This window comes from Solea solea, chromosome 18 (genome assembly GCF_958295425.1).
Source record: "Solea solea chromosome 18, fSolSol10.1, whole genome shotgun sequence".
NCBI lineage: Eukaryota > Metazoa > Chordata > Actinopteri > Pleuronectiformes > Soleidae > Solea > Solea solea.
In genome coordinates this window covers 2,022,725-2,045,412 of record NC_081151.1, presented here as the reverse complement: position 1 = coordinate 2,045,412, position 22,688 = coordinate 2,022,725, and the positions used below count along the sequence as shown (strand labels likewise).

At 44.3% G+C, this 22,688-nt stretch overlaps 1 protein-coding gene across 4 annotated transcripts in view; it reads left to right on the top strand.

Annotated features, from left to right (window-relative positions):
- Positions 1–333: 333 nt before the first annotated feature.
- Positions 334–22,688, top strand: part of myt1lb (myelin transcription factor 1-like, b) — a 91,981-nt gene continuing 69,626 nt past the window's right edge. For 2 of the 4 annotated variants that reach the window (XM_058615419.1, XM_058615420.1), the window contains exon 1: positions 526–1,172. The gene's annotated coding sequence lies outside the window, so the exon portion shown is untranslated. The other 2 variants (XM_058615418.1, XM_058615417.1) reach the window with 2 other exon arrangements.

The window sequence follows — 22,688 nt, the reverse complement described above, 5'->3', positions numbered from 1 at the left end:
CTGAGGGAGAGAGGGAGAGAGGGAGGGAGGGAGAGAGTTGAAGGACATACATGCACACTGAGTGTACAGAGAGCAAGGTACACAGAGAGAGAGAGAGAGAAACAGACAAGCATTTCTGGGCTAAAGACTGAAAAAAGGAGGGAGGAGAGCAGATTTTTAGCCTCCTTCAGTCCTCTCTCCCTCTCTCTCTCTCCTCCCACAGCACAAACACATGCTCATACACACTTCCTCTCTCCCTCTCTCTCTGACACACACACACACACATACACACACTTGCTTTAGGGTACCACTCGGCTTTGGCAGTCCCCCCCCCCTCTCTCTCTCTCTCTCTCTCTCTTTTGTTGTTTTCGCTATTGGTTAGTCTCAGCGGCAGCGCGGCGCGCGCCTCTATCGCTGGGGTGGGTGCACGTGTCTGTGTGTATGTGCATGTATGAATGAGTGAGTGAGTGTGTGTGTGTGTGTGTATGAGTCTGAGGAGGCAGTATGTGAAGGATGATACTCCCAGCACCCGGGTAAGTCACCTCCTTCCTTCCTTCCTTCCTTCTTTCCTTCCTCTCTCTCTCGCTGCCTCCCCTTTCCTCTTTTCTTTGAGCTTCTCTCTGATGTGCAGTCTCTCCAGCTCGCGTGGGACTCTCTCTCTCTCTCTCTCTCTCTCTCTCTCCCTCCTCTGTGTGTGTGTGTGCGCGCGCTTTCCCTCTCCTCTCAGTGTTTTTCTGGATCTGCGTTAAACTGTTTCCTCCTCCCGACTGTGGCTCTCGCCATCCCTCTCTCTCTCTCTCTCTCTCTCTCTCTCTCTCTCTCTCTCTCCAGGCTGCGCCTCATTGGTGTGTCCTGATTCCCTTTTTCCATTAGGCTCCAGGCCCATTGGTCGCCTGCCTCCCAACCATTATCTCCACTTCTCCACCCCTCTCTGTCATCCTTCCTCCCTGCGCGCTCGCGCTCTCCCTCTGCCTCTCTCTCGCTCTCTCTCTCTTTCTCTCCTCCTTCTTCTTCCCTCATTCCCAGTCATCTCGCAAGTCGTAAAAATGATTTGCGTGCTGGAGGAGAGCAGAACTTTACAGTGAGCACAGTGAGTGACCGGGGGAGAGAGAGACGGAAGTGAAGGAAAGGCTGAAAAAAAGGGGACAGGGAGCGCATTCGCGAGGAAAAGTTTAAAGAGAAGACTGCAGTTGGTAGGTAACTTGTTCCTGTTTCGTCTCGTGACTGAGTGACTGATGCAGATGTATCACAGTGCAAAGGCAGCGATTCAGAATAAGATTTGATGACATAGATACTGGTGTTTGTTTCTGTGCTTCCATTGTTCACGATTGTGAGACACTTGTGCAGGTGCAGAGACATGAGACATGACTACTGCTGTGTTTATTCCTGATTATCTTTGACTCTAAGTCTGATGTTTCCACCGCTGATAAAACAGCTTATTCTCCCCTGTGGCTTCTCATAGTGGCACTGATTTGAAAGTTTGTTGTGTGAGTTTGCAGCTGCTCTCATGGACGATGCTGCAAACTTCCTCTGTGTTGAATAATGAAATATGCACTTTTTTAGGACTTATTATTTGAAGTTTGAATTTTATGATCACGTATTGACATTAGATGACGTTTATTGTCAGTCTTTCTTGTTGTCTGCCCTCTTTGTCGACACCTGTGAGGGACACACAGTGATGTGTTCAGGGACGCTGAGCTGAGAATGTGAAGGTGGAAGAGTTTCAAATGCAGTGAAGTCTTCCCTGGAGTTGCACACGCTCACCACGGTGCAGCAGCCCCACCGCTTGCTGTGTCATCCTATACCTTCTTTTATTCTGCTTTGCAACAAAAGACAGTGCAGATGTTGTTGCTTGTCCCTGCTGGTGCTCCTGTGGGTGGCATCTATATGCTGTACAGACACACACACACACACACACACACACAGCAGAACAAAGCTCTGACACAAAAGTCAGCTCCTTGCGTCTCACTTGCCCAAAAATGTGTCAGAATGAATTTTTCTCATGTAAACAAAAAAAAGCAATATTTGGACACACGGTGGCTGTGGAAAAAACGTGTGTTTACAAATGCCAACACATTTATTCATTCATTAGAAATATTGCTGCAGTTTCAACCATGTTGTTGTAAAACAAACGTGAAGAGCGGTGAGTCGTGGTGTTCTGTGTCTTCCAGAGAGTTGTGTCACTTTATTGAGACAGTCCGGGCAAGCCGCTCAGCATGAAGACATGTTCTCTGGGATGTTCCTTTAACTGGATGAAGAGGGAGATGTCCTGCTTGTTAGAGGGAGACGTGGGTTTATGTGCCGAGTGTGTGTGTGTGTGTGTGTGTGTGTGTGTGTGCCACCACGGTGCCTGATGTGCTTTGCTGAGCGAGCCGAGGACAGGCAGAGAGCTGAATGTGATTAAATTATGGAGGGAAAGCACGCTACCTGGGTCTGACTGAGACCAACATTGCGGGAACCCCCTCCCTCCCTCCCTCCCTCTCTTTTTTATCTTCTCTCTCTCTCTCTCTCTCTCTCTCTCTCTGATATGAAAGTACAATAACCAAATCTCATATTCACAACAATAGTCGGAGCTGAAGAGGAGAGGAGACGAGGTGTTGGTGGGGGCGCTGGACACAGACCGTATATACTGACATACAGTACTTGGCCATTGTAATCTAATGTAATGTAATGTAATGTAATGTATGACCACTATTCCCAGCCTCTGTTGTGCATTTTCATATTATTTTCCTTCATTTCAAGCATTCGTCAGTGTCAGGTAGATGTAATTGTAGTAACATGAGGGAGAAATCCTGCAGAGTTTTGTTAATAACCTGAATTCTGTGCAGAGTCACTTGGATAAATGGGTAGATCCTAACGGATGAGCGGCAAAAAGAAAAAGCCTCCTGGGGAATCCTCTGCAGGAGTGGGTTGTGGGTGGTGGTGGTGGTGGTGGGGGGGGGGGGTTAGCTTCCTTGTTAAATAGCTGGAGTTCATCTATGTGGTGCTTAGCATGTCTGAGCTACAACGACCATAGCATGACTCTGCATTCATGCGTAATCGTGGTCATTGGTGCATTCACACAGAGGACGACGTGTGTTCCAAACCACATACAAACACATATACATACTGTATGTATGATGTTGCATTTGAATTATTACAGGAGCTATGAAGAGTTTTGACATTCTCTTTCATATGAATATAAATCATTTTAGATTTAGGTTTCCACAAACAGAATTGGGTGAGAGGCCAGTGAGGGATTACATCCTCTTTTTTTGGTCCAATAGTAACTTTGACCCAGTTGTTGGAAAGGAAACATGCAGCTGCCCGGCTTTGCCTGGAGCTATTTTATTATTTTTATATCCAGGGGGCAAAGAACAGACCGACAACCAATTAGAGCAATGAAACATGACATAGAAAAAAAATGATGCGGCCAAAAACATTACTACGATTAAATAATTTAAGACGGAATTTTAGTTGAAGAAAGCGGATTTATTGAAGTTTTATTGTGGAAATTCTTCATGGACATAAAACTGTAAAGGCAGAACATTCACAGCATGCACAGTGCAAAACATTATATTAATATCTATATTAAACCTTTGTTATATTGATACTGAAGAAAATTATATCGCAATCGATTGTAATTGACTTCCAAGCCGTTGAATCGAAATTTTATCGCAATCGCAACACAATATTTGTTATTAAAGCCACAATGTGTGTCAGAATATCATCTTAGATTAATTACCGTCTTGATTTATACACATATATCACACAGTAATCATTTTTAAACATGGTTTTATGTTATGTTTTACCCTCTGATATCGCAAATCATTCGCAATTAGATATTTACTCAAAATCATTCAATCCCAGCTGTTAGGCGGAGACTACTGTATGCAAGTTTTACTAAAAGATAGGGATATATATTATATTATATATAATAATAATATATATTTTCTATTTATTATAGAAAATAAAATTGTAATTTATGATGAAACGTGCCCAGAGTCATCTGCAGCTTGTGCTGTGGTGGCTGCAGCTCTGCTGTAGACTGTGTGTAGACTGTGTGTAGACTGTGTGTAGACTGTGTGTAGACTGTGCTCTACCTTCAGCTCCACACCAGGAGAGCTCATCACACTCGCTCCCTGCAGTGAAGGCTAAGACGAGCTTACAGAGCGGCCTTCCAACACAACTCGTCCTTGAAGTGAGACTGCGCTGCAGAAACACAAGCGCCGTCTTCTTCCTTACGACAAACCATAAATCTATCACGCAGCACCTGTGACCGTTATTTGTTGTCTATTCATAACTTGTGCAAAGGCCAGAGGGAACAGTCGGTGGTTACGCTGTGAACCCTTGTGAAGATACTGCGGGGAATCGATGTGATCTTCCAATCGGTCAGGCTAAGGCTGAGAGGGGATTGATCTATTCGAGCCGACACAATGTCAATACTGATGTCTATTCAATGTAAGATGTAGCTGCTCTTGTGTCCTTCACACATGCATCCTCGCTGCGCCGGCTGCTACAGGCTATTAATTATGGCACATTCATCACGCAGTCCCAAATTCGTGATTTGTAGCAAGCGCTGGGGTTATGCTTTGGTGCTGCTGTAAATAATAACCAAGATACTAGAATCCTGACAGGGACAAGGTGAGAGTACTCAACAGTAATGTTTACAATTCATTTCAAGCATTAATCAGCAATCGAGAAGAAAACCCTGCTCTTCAGTGTATGAACAGGAAGTGAAGCAAACACTATTTCATCTTAACTACAGTATAAGCTTAAATGTGAGGCTGGGTTGTGAAGATTGGACTTTTGTCTCCTTTTTTCCACGCAGGCATATATTTGGCATGTTGGTCACAGCTCGGTTCCTGTGGAGAGTCTCTTCCTGCAGGACTGCTGACAGCAGCGTCAGCCGGTGTGAACTCGGCATCACACCGCTGTACGTGTGTTTGTGTGACGGCCGCGCGCTCCTGAAGGACACCTGACTTTAGAGATGACAGAGTCAGAGTCACTGTAGTAATAAATAACACGCCACGAAATTCAGTTTAAAGTTCCTGTGGGAATCATTGAGTTGGGTTTTACGGACAGAGACTGAATATTCTGTACACCCAAGTGTTTTTGTGTATAATCGCTTTAAAATGAAAACTGTTTGGACTTCAGAGGACGCCGTCTTACGACGCCAAGTAGTACTTCCCGTTACCGTAACTCAGAGACCGTTTGTGATATCTAGAAACTTCAAATACTTTGGACTGGTGATCCGTCCAGGCTGTGACTCCGCCTTTCGCCCTATGTCGGCTGACTTTGGCACAGCACCTCGCACGAACCTCATGTGGAGGATATAGTGGTAGAAGATGGATGGATGGATGGATGGATGGATGGATGGATGGATGGGTACCTTAAAGCAGAGAAACAGAGCTTTGCGCTCATATACTTGTCATTACGGTAGAACCTCTGGACGTCAGCTCGTCCTAAACAGTCGAATAACTGCCAGATATCGAAAGTGAAAGTGATCTTGGAAAAAGCAGCAGAGAGGGGGCAGAAGCACTCACTTATTCCACATTTTTGACAATACTAAAGCCATAAAATCAATATTAATCCAGGCAGCCTCATGATCTTGATGGTTATTTATTTTTTTTCACTTTTAGAGGATCAGTATTTAGCAGTGGCTAATTTTCTTGACTTGACATTTAAAGTTTGCGTTGCTTTTAAAGTCATAATATTACATGTGACAGGTTGAGGCATAGGTCTGGTTGTTTGTCCCTCTGGAGAGATCTGGGACAATCGAGGGAATTAGGATGTGGATATCCCTTTAAGTTAGATCAGGTGCCCCCTGCTTTGCACACACACACACAGACACACACACACACAGACACACACACCCACAGACACACACCTCTGTGCTTTTCCTCAGGGAAAACATGATCTATCTCCTGGCGGGCAGGCCAATTAAAAACCAATCAGGCTACTTGAAGTGTGCTGGTAATGGGAAAGCCACTGCAGTGGAGGAAGTGGGTCTGATTAATGGACATTTTCACCTTGTGGCATAACAGCCTCCCACAGGCATCCATCACTGCAGGGGACGACTCTCACCTAAACACCCGGCCCCACAGCCGTCCAACACTGTCACACACACACACACACACATATGTGTCCCAGTATATGATGACGTTTGATGACGATAATCGTGTCTAATATTTGATAACCTGTTGAGATCATAGTTTTTGGGGGAAATACACGTGGAAATGTGGCTGCAGCATTGAAGGTTTCTTATTTACGAGCGTGAGTGTTGATGTTGCTGCTTATTTTTGATGTTTTCTCGGGTAAAACTCTGGACCTTCCCACGGGGAGCAGGCACAATTTCAGCAGCACAGTCAAGACTCTTTTGCTAAAAGGAGGAGTGAAACGGTGTGTTTGTGTCTTTCCCTCTGGTGCCATTGTAAGGCAGCAGGCATTCAAAGGGAAAGTATTAAACGGCGTGAGCGCGGTTTGTTCCATTTCAGGAGCTGCTGTGACCTACTTCACACAGCCAGGCAGCAAGCTGTAAATAAGAATTTTCATAACCTGGCTTGGCCTTTCCCATTAGAGGCACAACTGCGCCTTGAAGAATATTACAAGGAGCGCAGGAGCAGCTGTTTGGAGCGCTGCTATGATATCATCAAAGCGCTGACCTTGACACGGCTCGTGTTGTCGTCACGTGATCACAATTAGTTTTAGTACTAGACTTATTGGGGAACTGCAGACCAGCGGTAGAACAGTGGTAACAATTACCTTTCGCATGGTGATGTTTTCTGTATCCCCCGGCGACGCGCCGACACACGCCGTCACAGGAGGAGCAATATCAGAGATTCAGGTTGGAGCAGGTTTAGTGAGTTAAAGCTGAAGCTGTGCATCCATCAGGCTGTGGCTGAGAGACGACAGGAAGCTCAGCGTCACAAGTCTTTTGTCTGACGGTGTGATAAATACCTGCCTACTGAGCAAAGAAGGACAATAAGAGAGTGGAATATTAAACAAGACAAAAAAAACCCGACTAATAAGTTTCCTTATGTGTTACTGTGGAGAAATAAACTTTTGGTGCAAGTTCTCTCTCTGCATGATTTGCACGTACAGGACTTTTATAAATTCGCACCTGTTGACATTTTTCTTTCTCCAAACAATGGCAGGATGAATCAGAAAAGCAAACAACAACACCCGCCTCCTCCATCTATCGCTGCAGCATCACGACACAGAGTCAAGCGCCGTCTTTGGGTCCAACATACAAAGAGCTGAGTTAGGTTAATCCTGCTGGATGAGATATATATATATATAAGAAACGGAGGATAAAAAAGAAAAAGAAAATAGCACTCTGTTTGACCAGTCTAGGAGAATGTGTTGTGATATTGAAAACAGATTACCAAATAGGCATCCATTATTCAACAGGGCAATCAGGGAGGGCACAATCTCCTTATTTATGCCAGCTCTGTAAATCAGATTTGTCGGTTTTGATCACTCTAAAATCTCCCAGTCACACGGCGGCAATATTGGCCGAATATTACACTGTCTAATGGGTAATTGATGACGGCGTGTGACACCGGTTGGAATGAATAGACGGCCTACAGGAGCAAGGAGGGGAGGAAAGGACAGAGGTGTGAGGAGATGAGATGACTCCTCAGTGTAGCGCTGCATTCAGCAGGTCTCGTGAGATCATAGAGTGAATGTGAGCTCAGCGTATGCACAGAAGGTTGTTATCGATATAATCAACAGAACACTTTGTAATTCAGTTATTCTATGTATCCACGTTTTTATGTCAATTAAAAAAAATATATATATTAATAACTGTAGGTTCTCCTCCTTCTGCAGCTAATAATAATAATAATACATCAAATTTATATAGGGCTTTTCTAGACACTCAAAGACGCTGTACAAACACAAAACAACACAAAACAAAACAATACCTTTTAGATTTAAATTGCTATAGAATGTGTACAATAGATTTAAAGAAACACTAATACAAAGGTAATAAAACAATACCATGGCACTTAAATTATGTGTTATTTTTTATAGCAGGTAATATATGTATAAAAATAGCAATATTGTGTGTAAGTGTCCAGTGTCAGCCGGTCCGTGTACACGCCTAATATTTCAGTGTTTGCACTCAATATTAATTTGTTCATTGTTATTTATGTTGAAGGATAATTACGCACTTATCGGCTCTCTGAGAGTGAAGCTAAACCTTTGAAATATTAACACGTAATAACCACATGCGTGTGTTGAAAGATAGAAGTTGTTTATGTATCCCCATGTTCATATATGTGGGAATTATTGATCCTATTGGTCTCATTCAAGGGTCGAGGTCTGACTGGGCCTCTGAGGATTGTCAGAATGGCTGTTTAACACTAAACTGTGAAGATGCACCTGGATCAACAAACAACTAGATATGACTAGATATCCATCTACGCTGGTTTGCACCAGAAAAAACGAACACAATAAAAATATTTCTTTTCTAGTCTTGTAATTTATTTCAGATATTTTAATGCAAAAAATGTTTCAAGGATCACACAAAACAAGGATCTTTCTGTGTGTGTGTGTGTGTGTGTGTGTGTGTGGTGGACACGGTGGCAGGCAGGCAGGCAGACGTGACGCGCTCTGAGCCACAGCGTCTCTGTGAGGGTGGCCTGACCCCTGCCTTCAGCTCCACTTCACAGGACAGCAGCAAACGAGAGGTGTCATCACATGACAGCACGCTGCCCCTCTTTAGGACCGCACACACACACACACACACACACAATACACGCACGCACGCTGCAATACACGTGCAAATGTATCCGCTCAGACGTGCACAGCATGCGAGTTCAGCACCAGCTGAAACAGAACACAGTTTCATACACAACCCTGCAGATCAATAACTTTTCTTCATGTTTGTTCAGGAAACAATGACTTGGTTTGGGTGTCGACCGCCCGGTGCTGCCGCCGCGCTTTGTCGCTTTGTCGCTTTGTCTCGCCCTGAAACGTCAAACTGAGACACAGAAAGGATTGTGTTGGACAACAATCCTGGCACACTCACAGGTTTTGATTTGGCTCCTCTTTGTGTGTGTGTGTGTGTGTGTGTGTGGCGTCAGAACGATTCTATAAATTGGAAAGGCCATTTGAGTTTAGATAATCCGTCCTCCTCCCGTGTGCATTTGAGGTGCATCGATTGCTGTGTTTTCCGAGTCCACTTTTTTTTGGAGTTGTTTGTGCTGTGACATTTTGTCAGAGAAGCTCCGCGGTCGGTTCAATCCATCGCATTCTGGCAAGACGGTGCAAACTCGCTGTGTTGTCGCAGATTAGAAAAAATACACTTTGTTGCTGCCTTTAGGGGAAAAACAGAGAATGAGACTTGAAGTAATTAATGTTTGAAATTTTTTGACAGATGTGAAATAAAGGTTGATTGCAATGGTGAAGATGAAAACAATACCTGAAGCCTGTGATTGCACTGAATAACACGGCAATGAAAGGCGACGACTGTGCTCTCTGGTCTAAAAGTGGGTTTTCATCAACCAGTTTTATGCAGATTTTTGAATTAAAATTTGAGATTGTCTTAAAGTGTCACGTTTATGTTTCTGCGCTTGAAGGAGGTGGAAAAGTTGGATGTGAATCACCAAATAAAACGGGACTTTTAGTGTTCGTGTAAATAAAAGACAGAGTTTTATTCAGATATTAATAAAAACTCCCAGTATTTGCTTTATCGCAGTTGATGGAAACAGAGAAATGCACATTTTTCTCTTACTGAATATTTGAAAATGTGGTTAAAATTTGCACGACATTATTTTAATGGAAGCCGGACTTGCTGTGAAATATTAATTATTTAGACTCAAGTTAAGAAATGAGGTGGATTTCTGTGTTTCTGTGTGCGATTGTGTGTGTGTGTGTGTGTGTGTCATGCACATGCATCTCTACGTACAGTACGAACATGCGAGTGAGTGTCGAATGAGACGAGAGACGCCGCTTGTCAAACCAGGGCCGTATCCACCTGCCACCTGGATGAATCCTCAAACGAGACCCAGTGAAACCGCTGACGAGGCACCTCTGGGCCTCCCCCCACACACACACACACACACACACACACACACTCTCTCCTCACATACCCTCTCTCTGTCTGTCATGTTGCTTTATCTCAACCTGCGTCACCGTCTCTGTCTGTGATCACAGACTGTCCGCGACACCTCCTTCTCCTGTCTCTCATCCCTCCGTCTCTTTCCCTTCCCCGGCTGCAGCACCACATCCCTCTCTCTCATTCCGTTTGTTATCCCCGTGTCTGTAACTGGATGTTTTCCTGTCCTCGTAGATGATTAGCTCACAATGTTGGAGTTTGTGTGTGTGTGTGTGCAAGTGTGGGCTTCATTTCTTCCTCTCAGTTCAGTGGTTAATGAGGGGGATGGATCACATATTTACTGTTAACAAGAAGGATGCCACCAGTTGTCGTACCCCCTCACCAACTGTGCCCCACAGTCACATGCATAATAAACCCGGCCCAGTGTCTCAGCGCTGTGGTGGTGTGGTGTGTTGTGTGATCTTGTACAAAATGCACGAGCCGTTTGAAGCGTTGCTCTCTGAGCTGGATTCTCATTCTGCCTTTCATTGCAGCAATGTATTCAGGTCACTGCGAGGTCTCTGCTAAGATGCTCCTCTGCTCTGCCCGCGCTAAGCTCCCCCGATCTCGTTGATTTCACCTAAGTCTGTGTCGCCCCTGTCCTTAATAAACAGTCCGACGCGCTTTAGTTCTCTGGTCTCAGCCCAAAACATGGCACTGCCCTGCTCGTGTAAGTGACCTCATTTTCCTGCTCGGCCCAGCGTTTTTCTGATGTGAGCCGTTCCAAAATAGCTTCGCTACAGCAAAGCGTGGCAAACTCATTTCCATCTTGCATAACAGGGACCAAACAAACCCCCCACCCCCACCCCTCCCTGAGCACGATGGTGGGACAGCAAACACTCTCACAGGGTGAATATTAGATTCTCCCCCTAATATTCATTTTGCTAGTTCACTTTCAAGGATGTAGAGAGCAAGTGCAAAGGAAAGGAAACATTATTTCATCTTTATATTGAAACAACAGCATCACAATCACAACATGAGACACAGTCGGCGATGACGATGACATTACTGCACATTATTAATGACCGCGCGTGCTCGTGCTCCGTCTCTGCTCCCTGTCATTGAATTGGCTTTGGATGGAAATAATGAGGAATTGGAGGTTTGGAGAGAGGAATCATTATTTTACCCGTGGCTGCTGTGCTTCTTATCAAGGTCTGTAGGGCACTTCACAAAGCTAATGTAGAGAAATGGAAACAGATGGAAGGCATGATTATTTGATCTGCAAAGAGCTCTTGGTGGGCTTTGTAGGAACTGGACTAGACTCCTTAAAGGCAAGAGAGTGGCGTGTGCACTTTGTGCGTGTGTGTGTGCGTGCACGCTGAGGGAAGTGGCTGTTTTTGTTTTGTGTGCACGTGCGAGTATATTTGTCCATCTGTTCCCATGCTGCGTGCATGTGTGTTTGCACACTCCCCTAATAACAATGAAATCATTAGTTTCACATGCCAAACATATGCTCGTCTAATTACGATTGAGCACTAAACAGCGATACAGGTGGAGGAAGCTCACTCAGACACACAGTTGTCACACAATCAATGCTATGTAGGGTGTGTGTGTGTTAGTGTGTGTGTGTGTGTGTGTGTGTGTGTGTTATACCTCGCTATCCTGCATGTGCAGCGCGTGAGAGGCTGTCGTTGTTCGTGTGTGTGTCTGCTGCATCTGTGCGAGTCGTTGTTGTTTGTTTGTGTCTGCTGCATCTGTGCGAGTCGTTGTCGTTCGTGTGTGTGTGTCTGCTGCATCTGTGCGAGTCGTTGTTGTGTGTGTGTGTGCTGCATCTGTGTGAGTCGTTGTTGTTTGTGTGTGTGTGTCTGCTGCATCTGTGCGAGTCGTTGTTGTGTGTGTGTGTGTGTGTCTGCTGCATCTGTGTGAGTCGTTGTTGTGCGTGTGTGTGTGTCTGCTGCATCTGTGTGAGTCTTTGTTGTTCGTGTGTGTGTGTGTGTGTGTGTCTGCTGCATCTGTGCGAGTCGTTGTTGTGTGTGTGTGTGTGTCTGCTGCATCTGTGTGAGTCTTTGTTGTGCGTGTGTGTGTGTGTCTGCTGCATCTGTGTGAGTCGTTGTTGTTTGTGTGTGTGTGTGTCTGCTGCATCTGTGTGAGTCGTTGTTGTTTGTGTGTGTGTGTGTCTGCTGCATCTGTGCGAGTCTTTGTTGTTCGTGTGTGTGTGTGTCTGCTGCATCTGTGTGAGTCGTTGTTGTTTGTGTGTGTGTGTGTCTGCTGCATCTGTGCGAGTCTTTGTTGTTCGTGTGTGTGTGTGTCTGCTGCATCTGTGTGAGTCGTTGTTGTTTGTGTGTGTGTGTGTCTGCTGCATCTGTGCGAGTCTTTGTTGTTCGTGTGTGTGTGTGTCTGCTGCATCTGTGTGAGTCGTTGTTGTTTGTGTGTGTGTGTGTCTGCTGCATCTGTGCGGGTCGTTGTTGTCGTGTGTGTGTGTCTGCTGCATCTGTGCGAGTCGTTGTTGTTTGTGTGTGTGTGTGTGTGTCTGCTGCATCTGTGCGAGTCGTTGTTGTGCGTGTGTGTGTGTCTGCTGCATCTGTGCGAGTCGTTCTTGTCGTGTGTGTGTGTGTGTCTGCTGCACGCCTGCTGCAGAGCTGCTGCCATGCTTTACATAGGGTTTTACCTTTAAAATAAATGGGCATCAATAATTCAACGTTTAATATGCCCTCAACTAAAAGCCTCTCTCTACAGTATAGGAACTTTGCCAGTCCTGTAATTATTTCACAATAAAAGCCTTTGGTGAAGCATATTAATGGAATGCTTTTGCTTTGAAATGGGTAGAGATGGTGTTTACGACAGAAACTGTGGGCAGAGATCATTTGGATTTGCTTTGAAGTGCTCGTGGCGAGAGGAGCACAGACACACAGGCAGTGGCAACATGTTACCACACTGTGTGATGCAGACAGCATCTCCGCTCACACACACATACATACACCGGTCATTTATTTACCTGTAGGCAGCAGCAGTTTGATTTGCTTCTATGAAGAGCACTCCATTCTGAAATGTTCATTCACAGATACACTTTTGCTGAAATGCTTTCTCGGAGCTCAGCTCCCACCTGCCACACACACACACACACACGCGCGTGGCGTGCATGCTGCGTCCTGTGTGCACAGACAGACGCCGGCGTCGGTGCGTCTGATGTAGCAGGTGACTCTACCCAAAAAGATTTCAACTGTGAAAAGTAATAAACACACATCAAACACACTTTGGCATGTGGTTCGCTCGCTCATTCAATTGATCTCGCTGCAATGCTAAAGCTGTTACCATGCCTCTACACACAGTGTTCACAGCTGCAGTAGCACTCCCATATATTAGCACTAGATTGGCCTTGATGTGACAGCGAGACAAGCACATATAACAAGCTTCTGTACGGCAGATAAAACCAGACCACGCACACACACAGGCAGTATGGGGACATATGCATGCTCTCTGACAACACACACACACACACACACACACACACACGTGCCCATGTTCACCGGGTAGGCTACATTATCACATGTGGTTCCTTGTCAGGCAAAGGGTCGGAGGATGTGGCTTGCTGGTGTGTGTGTGTGCGTGACTGGGGGGGCCACACCTGTCAGGATTACTCCAAAGACAGGGCGGTGATGCTCTCTGACAGCTGTGCGTGTGTGTCTGTGTGTGTGTCTGTCTGTGTGTGTGTGTGTGTGTGTGTGTGTGTGTGTGTGTGTGTGTGTGTGTTTGTGTGTGTGTGTGTTCCATGACCGTTTGGATGAGTCACTGTGGTGCCTCTGCTGCTATGTTCCCCAGAGGACCCTCTAGTGTCTGACTGGTGTTTTCAGTGTGTGTGTGTGTGTGTGTTCAGACCCTATTAACAGCTGGACTCTTACTCACACAGTAAACAAACACCATCAAAGTCTTTAGCGATCCAGTTTTCCCGTCTAGTTTTTCAAATAAGCAAAGTGCTGCAACACGTGCGCCCCTCGTCTGCTGCACGTTTGTGTCTGTAACGCAGAGATCTGCTTTCCCGAGCTGCAACTAACGATTATTTTCATCATCGATTAATCTGTCGATTATTTTGGTCCATAAAATATCAGAAAACCTTAAAAAATGTTGATCGGTGTTCGTCAAACCTGGAAATGATAATGTTCTCAAATGTCTTGTTTTGTCCACAAACCAAAATGATTCACTTTTAATGAATTATTTGTTCTCCGGAGCAAAGAAATGAAGAACATATTCACATTTTAGAAGCTGAAACAATCGGAAATCTTATTTTAATCATGAAAAAACTTTGAAGTGATTAATCGATTATCAAAATAGTTGTCGTTGAATTTAGTAATGTATTAATAATCGATTCATCGAGCCTTTGATACATGTGGTGCCCCGTAATGCAGATGGCGTTGCTTGAAACTAAATGTCTTGTAGGAGACGCCCACTTTCTGGGTGCGAGCCTCAGACGCCACATCCTTCAGTCATGGCTGCCACAGCCCCGGTGTTATATGGAGCCGCTTTACCCTCGCGTGCCTTCCAGCAGCACATGCATTTGGCTGAAATATTCAGCCCAGCTCCCAGCGTTACCTTGCATGTATAATTACCGGATATGCTGCCTGCCGCTGATAACTCTCCCAAACAATGTTTGAAGGGGGGGAAGGCGGCGATGAATTCCCAATGAAGTGTGAAAAAGACTGATTAAAATTGCTGTGGTCAAAAGCCAGCGCACCAGTGTGTTCTGCTCTCGTGGACCAGGGGAGATGGGGAGACAGACTCTGCGCTTGAGATAGCTTGTCTTTCTCTCTTTTCATCAGTCCTATGCCGTGCATGAGGTTTGATATTTGTTTTCTATTTTGGTCAACGGCAGAAATCGTGCCTGCCTCTAGTTTTTCTATTTGTGTGTTTTGTAGCTGAGCTGTCGTTAAAGAGGCAGGAACAATGTTTCCTGCGATCCTTAAACAGGGTTGGATGTGCAGCACATGTATGACTCACCAGCCGCTTATTTAGGTTAGACAATCATTTACTCAAATATCTAAGCCAGTCACACGGCAGCAAACATAGGTTATATATATATAGATATATATTTACTGAATATCCTCCGGGGGCTGATACTGCTGGTTATAAAACTTGCTTATAATGTTAGCAAATAGGTTTTCTGATCAGTTCATGGTCTCAGTCTGATGTCAGTTTTGTGAATTATGTTCCCATTTAGAGGAAAACGGACGATAAGGCACATGTGACTAACAGCTGGCATTGTCCGATAGGTGCGTGTGAACGGTTTAAACGATTTGACAAATCTGGAATCTTCCAAATGAAAGTCATTGTTGCTGCAGGATTTTTAACACACAACCATCTCCAGAAGACAGAATTGTTGTCGAGTTGCTTTGTTGATGCCAAATATCAGGACTGAGATGATTGAAAGGCAACAGTAACTCAAATAACCACCAGTTTATAACCAATATATACAGAAGAACATCTCACTGGACTACATGTACAACCTTCAAGCAAATATATAGAAAAACCAGAGTGTTCCAGAGTGCCCAGGTGCCCAGGAGCCTATTTTCAGAGGAAAAGGAGGGAGGGGGGTGGTGGTGGTTTGGGGGGGTGGCGTCTCATTCCAGGCGTGTGGGCGTCGAGCTCACGGCACCTAATTACAGCCCTGGCTCCTACAGCCTGCCTGCATCTCCCTCAGCCCCCATGTTTGGGTGCATCTTCCCTGGCAGAGTCAGATGATACGCTCCCCTTCGTCTCCAAAGCTTTGGTCTCGTGAGGGCTCCACCTCAGCACAAAGCACGGCTGTGTCTGATTAGCCGGCTTAAATGAGATCCCCAGTTAACTGGCTATATTGTCATTCTCTTTGTTGACAGTTATGAGATGGGCTGCCAGACAGACACCCGGTATGGCCAGCTCATTAGCTTGATCAGGAGATTTCTTTCTCATGCCTAACAAACACTGGCATTGCAGATCTGCAGGGACCTCATTTAGACTATTCTAGTTAAGGAACTAGTAAGCCAGCTAGATAGCTAACTGTGGACCTTTGTGTTAACATTGAAAAGCCCTCCCTTCCCTGTACACTGATGTATAGTTAAATAATTGGTAGTTATTAGTGAGCTTGCCCAAAGAGGAGCTGGGTAGCAGCTCAACCCTTTCCTCCCGAAAATAACTGCAATTGTCTTTCATCTCATTTGAGGGGATTAGAAGGGAGGAAGAGGATGAACGGTGAAGGAGAAGAGGCAAAGGAAAGAGAAGGCAGTCATGCAACATTACAGATAGAGAGGCAGAAGTGATGCCTGTGGCAGGATCGGTTAAGGCTGCATCTAACCATTATTTTCATCATGAATCGATTAATCGAGTACTTGTTTGCTCCATAAAATGTTGGAAAACCTTAATCAGCGTTTACCCAAAACCTGCAAATGACGATGTTCTCAAACGTCGTGTGTTGTCCACAAACCAAAATGATTCAGTTTTGATGATTTCTTTGTTAGAATGAGCAAAGAAACCAGGAAATATTCACATTTAAAAAGCAGAAAGCTTGTTTTAATTATTGAAAAAACACTCTAATCGTTGAATAATCAATTAATTGAATAATCTTTGCATATATATAGCTATATATATATGTATCTATATATAAAGCTGGCTGGCTGCTGTGCACAGACGAGGAGAGAGGGCGACAGAGAAATAGACGAGAGTGAGCGAGGGGGGGTGGTAGAGAAAGAGAGCAGGATGCAGACTGTGTTTGCAGAAACAGAGGGAATACAAAAGGAAAAGGAGGAGAGAGAGGAAGAAACAAAGGCTGACACAGATAACATCTATCAGAGCAGCAGAAATATGGGCTGGGTTTACCATTATAAATAGAGAGATACCCACACACCCCCTCCCACCTCATCCCCAGTTTAGCATTCCCGTCCAAAAGCTGGGAACCACTAACTGGGCCAATCCACAACAGGGATTAGCTATGGAGCTGCAGAGGCATTTAAATATGCTCATAGAAAACCCCATGCTGTATGTGGGAGTGACTGTAAACACAAACACATACTGAGGTGTCAGAAAAACACAAGAAAGAAGTACACGCTTTACTGTATTCTATATTTCAAATGAATGATTTATACTATAGATCCTTGTATAGAACGCACAAAGAGAATGCAGCGTTGTAGAATTAAATTCATGAAAATATCATCATTAAATTATTCGTCTAATGAATCCAGTAACACATTAGCACAATTGTGTGAATGTTAACAGGTATACGTGGGCTGTGTACATTATCAGGGCTCGGGGGGGAAACTGCAGCCAGTTCCTCTTTGAAAGCTGTGATTTGCAAAATAAGGAATAGACTGAAATTCCCCGGCTGTGGACAGTGTCGCAGGTCAAAAGGTCAGCTCCACTGAAAAGGGAATTACAAACGACTCTTATTTCACCGTATGTGTAACTTCAAAGACCCTTAAACCGCAGCACACTTGTCCACCCCCTCCTCTGCCTCCCTTTTTCTTTTGTTCTACCTCGATTAGACTCGTCCTTGACTGTGAGAGCGAGCGAGCGAGCGAGCGGTGCAGCCTTTGGTTGAGAGAAGCCGGTGGAACACTCGCTGGCTTTCCTGTTGAGATGAGAATTAGCGAGGACATCGTGGGGGGGGGGGGGGAGAGAGAGAGAGAGGAGACGGCCTCTTTCAATTCGGCAAACATATTCCTAAAGCCACGAAGAGCTGTGAACGAGACGGGAAGAGCATTAGCAGGATGTTGGCCTGATGACTAAGCGTCTGAAGACAGGGGAGAGCTCCGGGCATCTTGTTTGGAAAGACAGTGAATGAAGAGACATTGTCTGCCAAGAAAGAATTCATCAGAAATTGTGGTGCATCGTTCCCTGCGATGTTCTGTAGCTTGACAAGCTGCTCCTCGTTGAAGAATGGCAAGTTGGTATTCATTATACCAACTGTAAATTAGGGCTGCAACGATTAATCAACTACTCAATTCATCAACAGTTTTTTTTTATAATTGATTTATTGCTTCAAGTGTATTTTTTCTGTATAATGAGTTCAGCTTCATAAATTTGAATATTAGGGACGAGCAGATACAATCAGGGGAACAGATACTGAAATAAAACATGAATGTGAGTGACAGGTGCACATGTTGCTGTGATCATGGAATAATAATAATAATAATAAGAATAATAATAATAATAATAGTAACACATTCATAACTCCATTACATTTGAAAAGCAGCAACAGTTTTAAAGCTGCTGGTTATGTCTTCTGCACAAAGATGTTATTAATAAGTCAGTATGATAAGAAATGTAAAATGAATACATGAGACTGATATTGATTACATACTTGAGTCTGAGTGACCAGTATCTGACTTAATCAAGTGGTATCAAGCCACCAATCAATCAGTTTTTGATTACGATCACAAAAATAACATGATTATATATTATTATATTATTACAAAACGGGGACTTATATTCTGAAAAACTGCTTTTAATGTTGTGACTTCCTGTCAAACACCTTGTGGGCAAAAATAGAACACACACACACTCAGTGGAATCCCCGCAGCGCCAGTATAGATATACAATATAACAGTATTTTAAGAGGTTCATGTTCAAAGACACTTTTTTTGTTTCAAGTTCAAGTCAAAGAGTGATGTTGGAAATAATCTGGAAATAATTTTGATTGTAATTATTATTTTTTTTTTTTGCATAATTGAGCAGCTCTAGGATAATTAGATTTTGAGGTTTGGGAAACAACAATTAATTTTTTTTTTTTTTTTTAAAACAAACAAACAAACTAAATGAGTGATTTGTTGCAGCCATAACAAGATCGAGTGATTGATTTCCACTTCCTCTTTGGGAGTGATAATATTATTTTTTGGGGAAATCGAATGAAAGAAGCAGATGTTCAACGAGGGCTGAACAATGTGGGTAAAATATGGAATTGTGATTTTTTTGACATAATTATATTGCAGTTTCCATCACGTTATTTTTGCCGTTTTAAGTCCAGCTTTAGTTTGATATTGTGTCAAAGATTTATTGCAAGATTGCCACGAGGTTCCATCGAAATGTTAACTACTATATACGCCAATGCAAGAATGAGAATTTAAAGATATTCATTGTTTCTATTCTCATTAATTTGGGCAAGAATTTGAAGAATCAAAAATTGATTTTAATTTGAAAATTTGAAAAGGTATAATTCAGTTCAGCCCCGACACCAACGTCAGTAAAGCTTGATGAGACGGACGTGAGCACCAGCTGCTGCTATAGAATGAATTTGTCATTTTCAAACCACCTTGACACAGATGGACATAAGACAAGCAAATCAGCAAATAACAGACAGACAGGTAAACGGGCAGACAGACAGACAGACAGACGAGCAGGCGTACAAATAGAGACACAAACAGATGACAAATAGACAGGCAGATAGTCGGGCAGATTGGCAGAGCGGCTGACAGCCTGGCCGCTCTCTGGCAGAGTGGTATTGGCGAAAAAAGAGTGGCTGGCAGGCAGACAGGCAGATGGACAGGCAGGCACCCATGCACACAGACAGAGACAGGGACGCAGACAGACAGGAGGACTGGAGGAGGAACAGACAGGAAGACTCACTGCAAGAGAGAGAGAGACACACACGTGTGCAGAGCGACACACAGACAGACAGACAGACAGGCAGGCGAGCAAGGAGGAAGCCAGACAGACATGCACTGTTGGTAGCGGGACAGGCAGTTGGCGTAGGAAGGAGGCACGGGGACAGCAAGTGCCTCTGGCAGAGAGCAAGAGGGAGGGAGACCGAAATAGAGGAAGATAAGAAGTGAGAGGGAAAGATGGAGGGAGGAGAGAGAGAGAGAGAGAGGGCAGGGGGGGGGTGAGGTCAGTGCACGGCTGGCTGGCTGACTGTTGATCTGTGGCACTGGGCTGGCAGGAGAGGATCCTCAGGGAGAGAGCTGCTCCACACAGCCTGCGTACTTCATTCCCCCAGCCGGCCACCCATCCCTTCATCCCTCCATCCCCCAGCTGGGGTGAAATGACAAGCCAATAAAGGCGGGGGGGAGGGGGGGTGTAATGGTGGCATGGAGAAGTGAAAGGAAAGAAATGTACACAAAATTAGGGAGGGAGAGAAAAACATCCAGCTATGAATGAATGAATGTATAAAGGGAGGATCTCTGCTCCTCTGCTCTTATCTCCTCTCCTCTGCCACACATTTGAAGGACATTATGTCAGCACTTGCTCACACATGTGGCTCCACATGCATCCCATGGCTTTCATGAGCGGTGGCGTGCGATATTTGTTGTGCCGCTCGTGTGATAGCGGCGTGAACTGATTTCACAGATAAACCCGAGGATTCACGCGTCCCTCTCTCTCTCTCTCTCTCTCCCTCTCTCTCGCCAAGTCGACTAAAAATAAGCTTCACCTGCTCCTCAGGTTTACGTCTATGTATCTTATTCACGCTTAGTGCTGCACTCCTCATTGAGGAAATTTAGCTGGAAATTACGCAATTCTTTTGACAATGAAATGATGGAGGCAGCAAAAAAAAAAAGAAAGATATAAAATGACGGTGTAAAAAAAAAAAAGGTGTTCATTTTTCAAAACAGAATGAAAGCTGTTACTGGCATGTGTCGTCTAATATTCCCTGATCATATTTCCAGACCAGTCGAGATGAAACTCATCACTTATCGGTGCTTGTGGAGGTATTTTCAGGTCACAGACGAAACGCTAGAGTATTATGGTCGTTTTGATTTACCCCCGTGTTTGTACAGCTGGAATACTGAATCAGTGTGTCGATATGTGAGGCCAGTAGCTGAGGATTCTGTTTTTCATGGCTCTCTCTCTCTCTCTCTCTCTCTCTCTCTCTCTCTCTGTCGGCTGGAGTTACACAAGGTTAATGTTACAGCCGCGTGTGTGTGTGTGTGTGTGTGTGTGTGTGCACTGTGTTTTGCTGCAGGCTGCAAAGCTGCTCCAAGTGTCCATCTGCCGAGTTCACAATCCACCTGAGCCCACTCACACATGCACATGTGTGTGTGTCCCTCCTCCACACCCCCCCCCCCCCCCCCCAAACACAAACACATGCACACATGTGCACCGATACACACATTTCACACGCGTGCGTGTTGACGACACATACCTGCACACGGAGCGTTCTCCATGTTCTCCTGCTCTCAGTCCTGTTCACGTTTGTCTTCGTTCTCCGAGTCATTTGCATAAAAACATCCCACCCTTTCCCAAGCTGTCACCTTGATGTAGCTGCAGCACATCAACACAACACGTTTCTGTCCTTCTTCTTTTTTTGTTTTGTTTTGACAAAAATCCAGAAATGCACACGTACATATTTCACAACAGGTGTGAAGGGACGCGCGGTGGGGAAGGGGGCGACCGCACCAGAACAGACCGAAATGTAAACAGAGGCAGGAGAAAACATCCGTATACATACAGATCCATACATGTGTGCGTTGACATGTGTGCGTTGACATGTGTGCGTTGACATGTGTGTACACGCAGCTCCTGTTTGCAGACGAATGTTGTTTCAGCTTTGGTTTCGTGTAACAGAGCTCGTGAATCGCTGTCACCAACAAACACAAGATCTCGCTTGTTTCTCTCGGTTTACGTTCAGAGATTTGTTGTTTTCTTTTGTTTGTGTTGTTGTTGTTTTTCTGGTGACGCCGGATGTGACTCATGTTCTCTGCCATCATGCCTGGACAGTGTTGTTGTGCTCACTCCTTTATCGACTGAGCCGGGCAACATCAGCTCCACAGCAGCCAAACAGATGCTGGAGCTGCAGGTGTAGAAATGTAACGCCCTTTAATCCACGGAGGTAATGAAATCTTCTATTGAAGGCAGTGAATTCATCGATTGATACGCTTTTCTTTGCATGCGAGTCATTTGACGATTTCATACCATTATTATGGGAAAATACTGTCACGAAAACATCTACATTTTCATTTTTCTCCTCAAACCATCATGTAGTATTTTGTGTTATTTTTATCTTAATCTAATGACATCATGGGCAAAATATAAATTACATTCGATGTAAAATCAAATGTGGCATCTTCAGATATTAGAATTATGTATCAAATGATTCAGTTTTGGCTGAATTTCTGAAAGCTACAAAATGAACGCTACTTTCTGTAAAAGAAAACAGTGAATCACTGCTTTTTCTGTTGATATTAGATACAGTATGTTCAGATTGTGTTCTCAAAACTCTTCAAACTCAAGGACTCGAGTGAATATTGGGTTGAATGTTGTTCAAACAGTGACACGTTCAGAATTTGTGATTTGTGAACATCCATGATAGCTGTTAGGGTTGGGATTAGGGATTAGGACTGTTATGTTAGTCCCTGTGTGACAGTTTAAGAAAACCAGTTACTTTTGTCTAAACAATCTTGATTTATTAGTGGTTAAAGTTCCGATTTCTAAACATATTGTAACATTGTATCTAAACATTGTATCAACTTTACTTGAACATTTGGAGGTTACTGAAACTGAAATAAGTATTTTGATGTATAGCCCAAGGTAAAAATAATTAGATTTCGGTGCGATCACCACTCGAGTGCATACAGACACTGGGAAACTGAGTAACCTTTGCCAAGGACTGTGTGCTCGCTGGAAGCTTCACTAGTGTTTCTTTTATTGTCCTTTAAGTTCTTACCTAAACAACATTTGTATAGAAATGACTTGACAATGAACTACGTCCCGTGTCGAGTCATTTCAGACG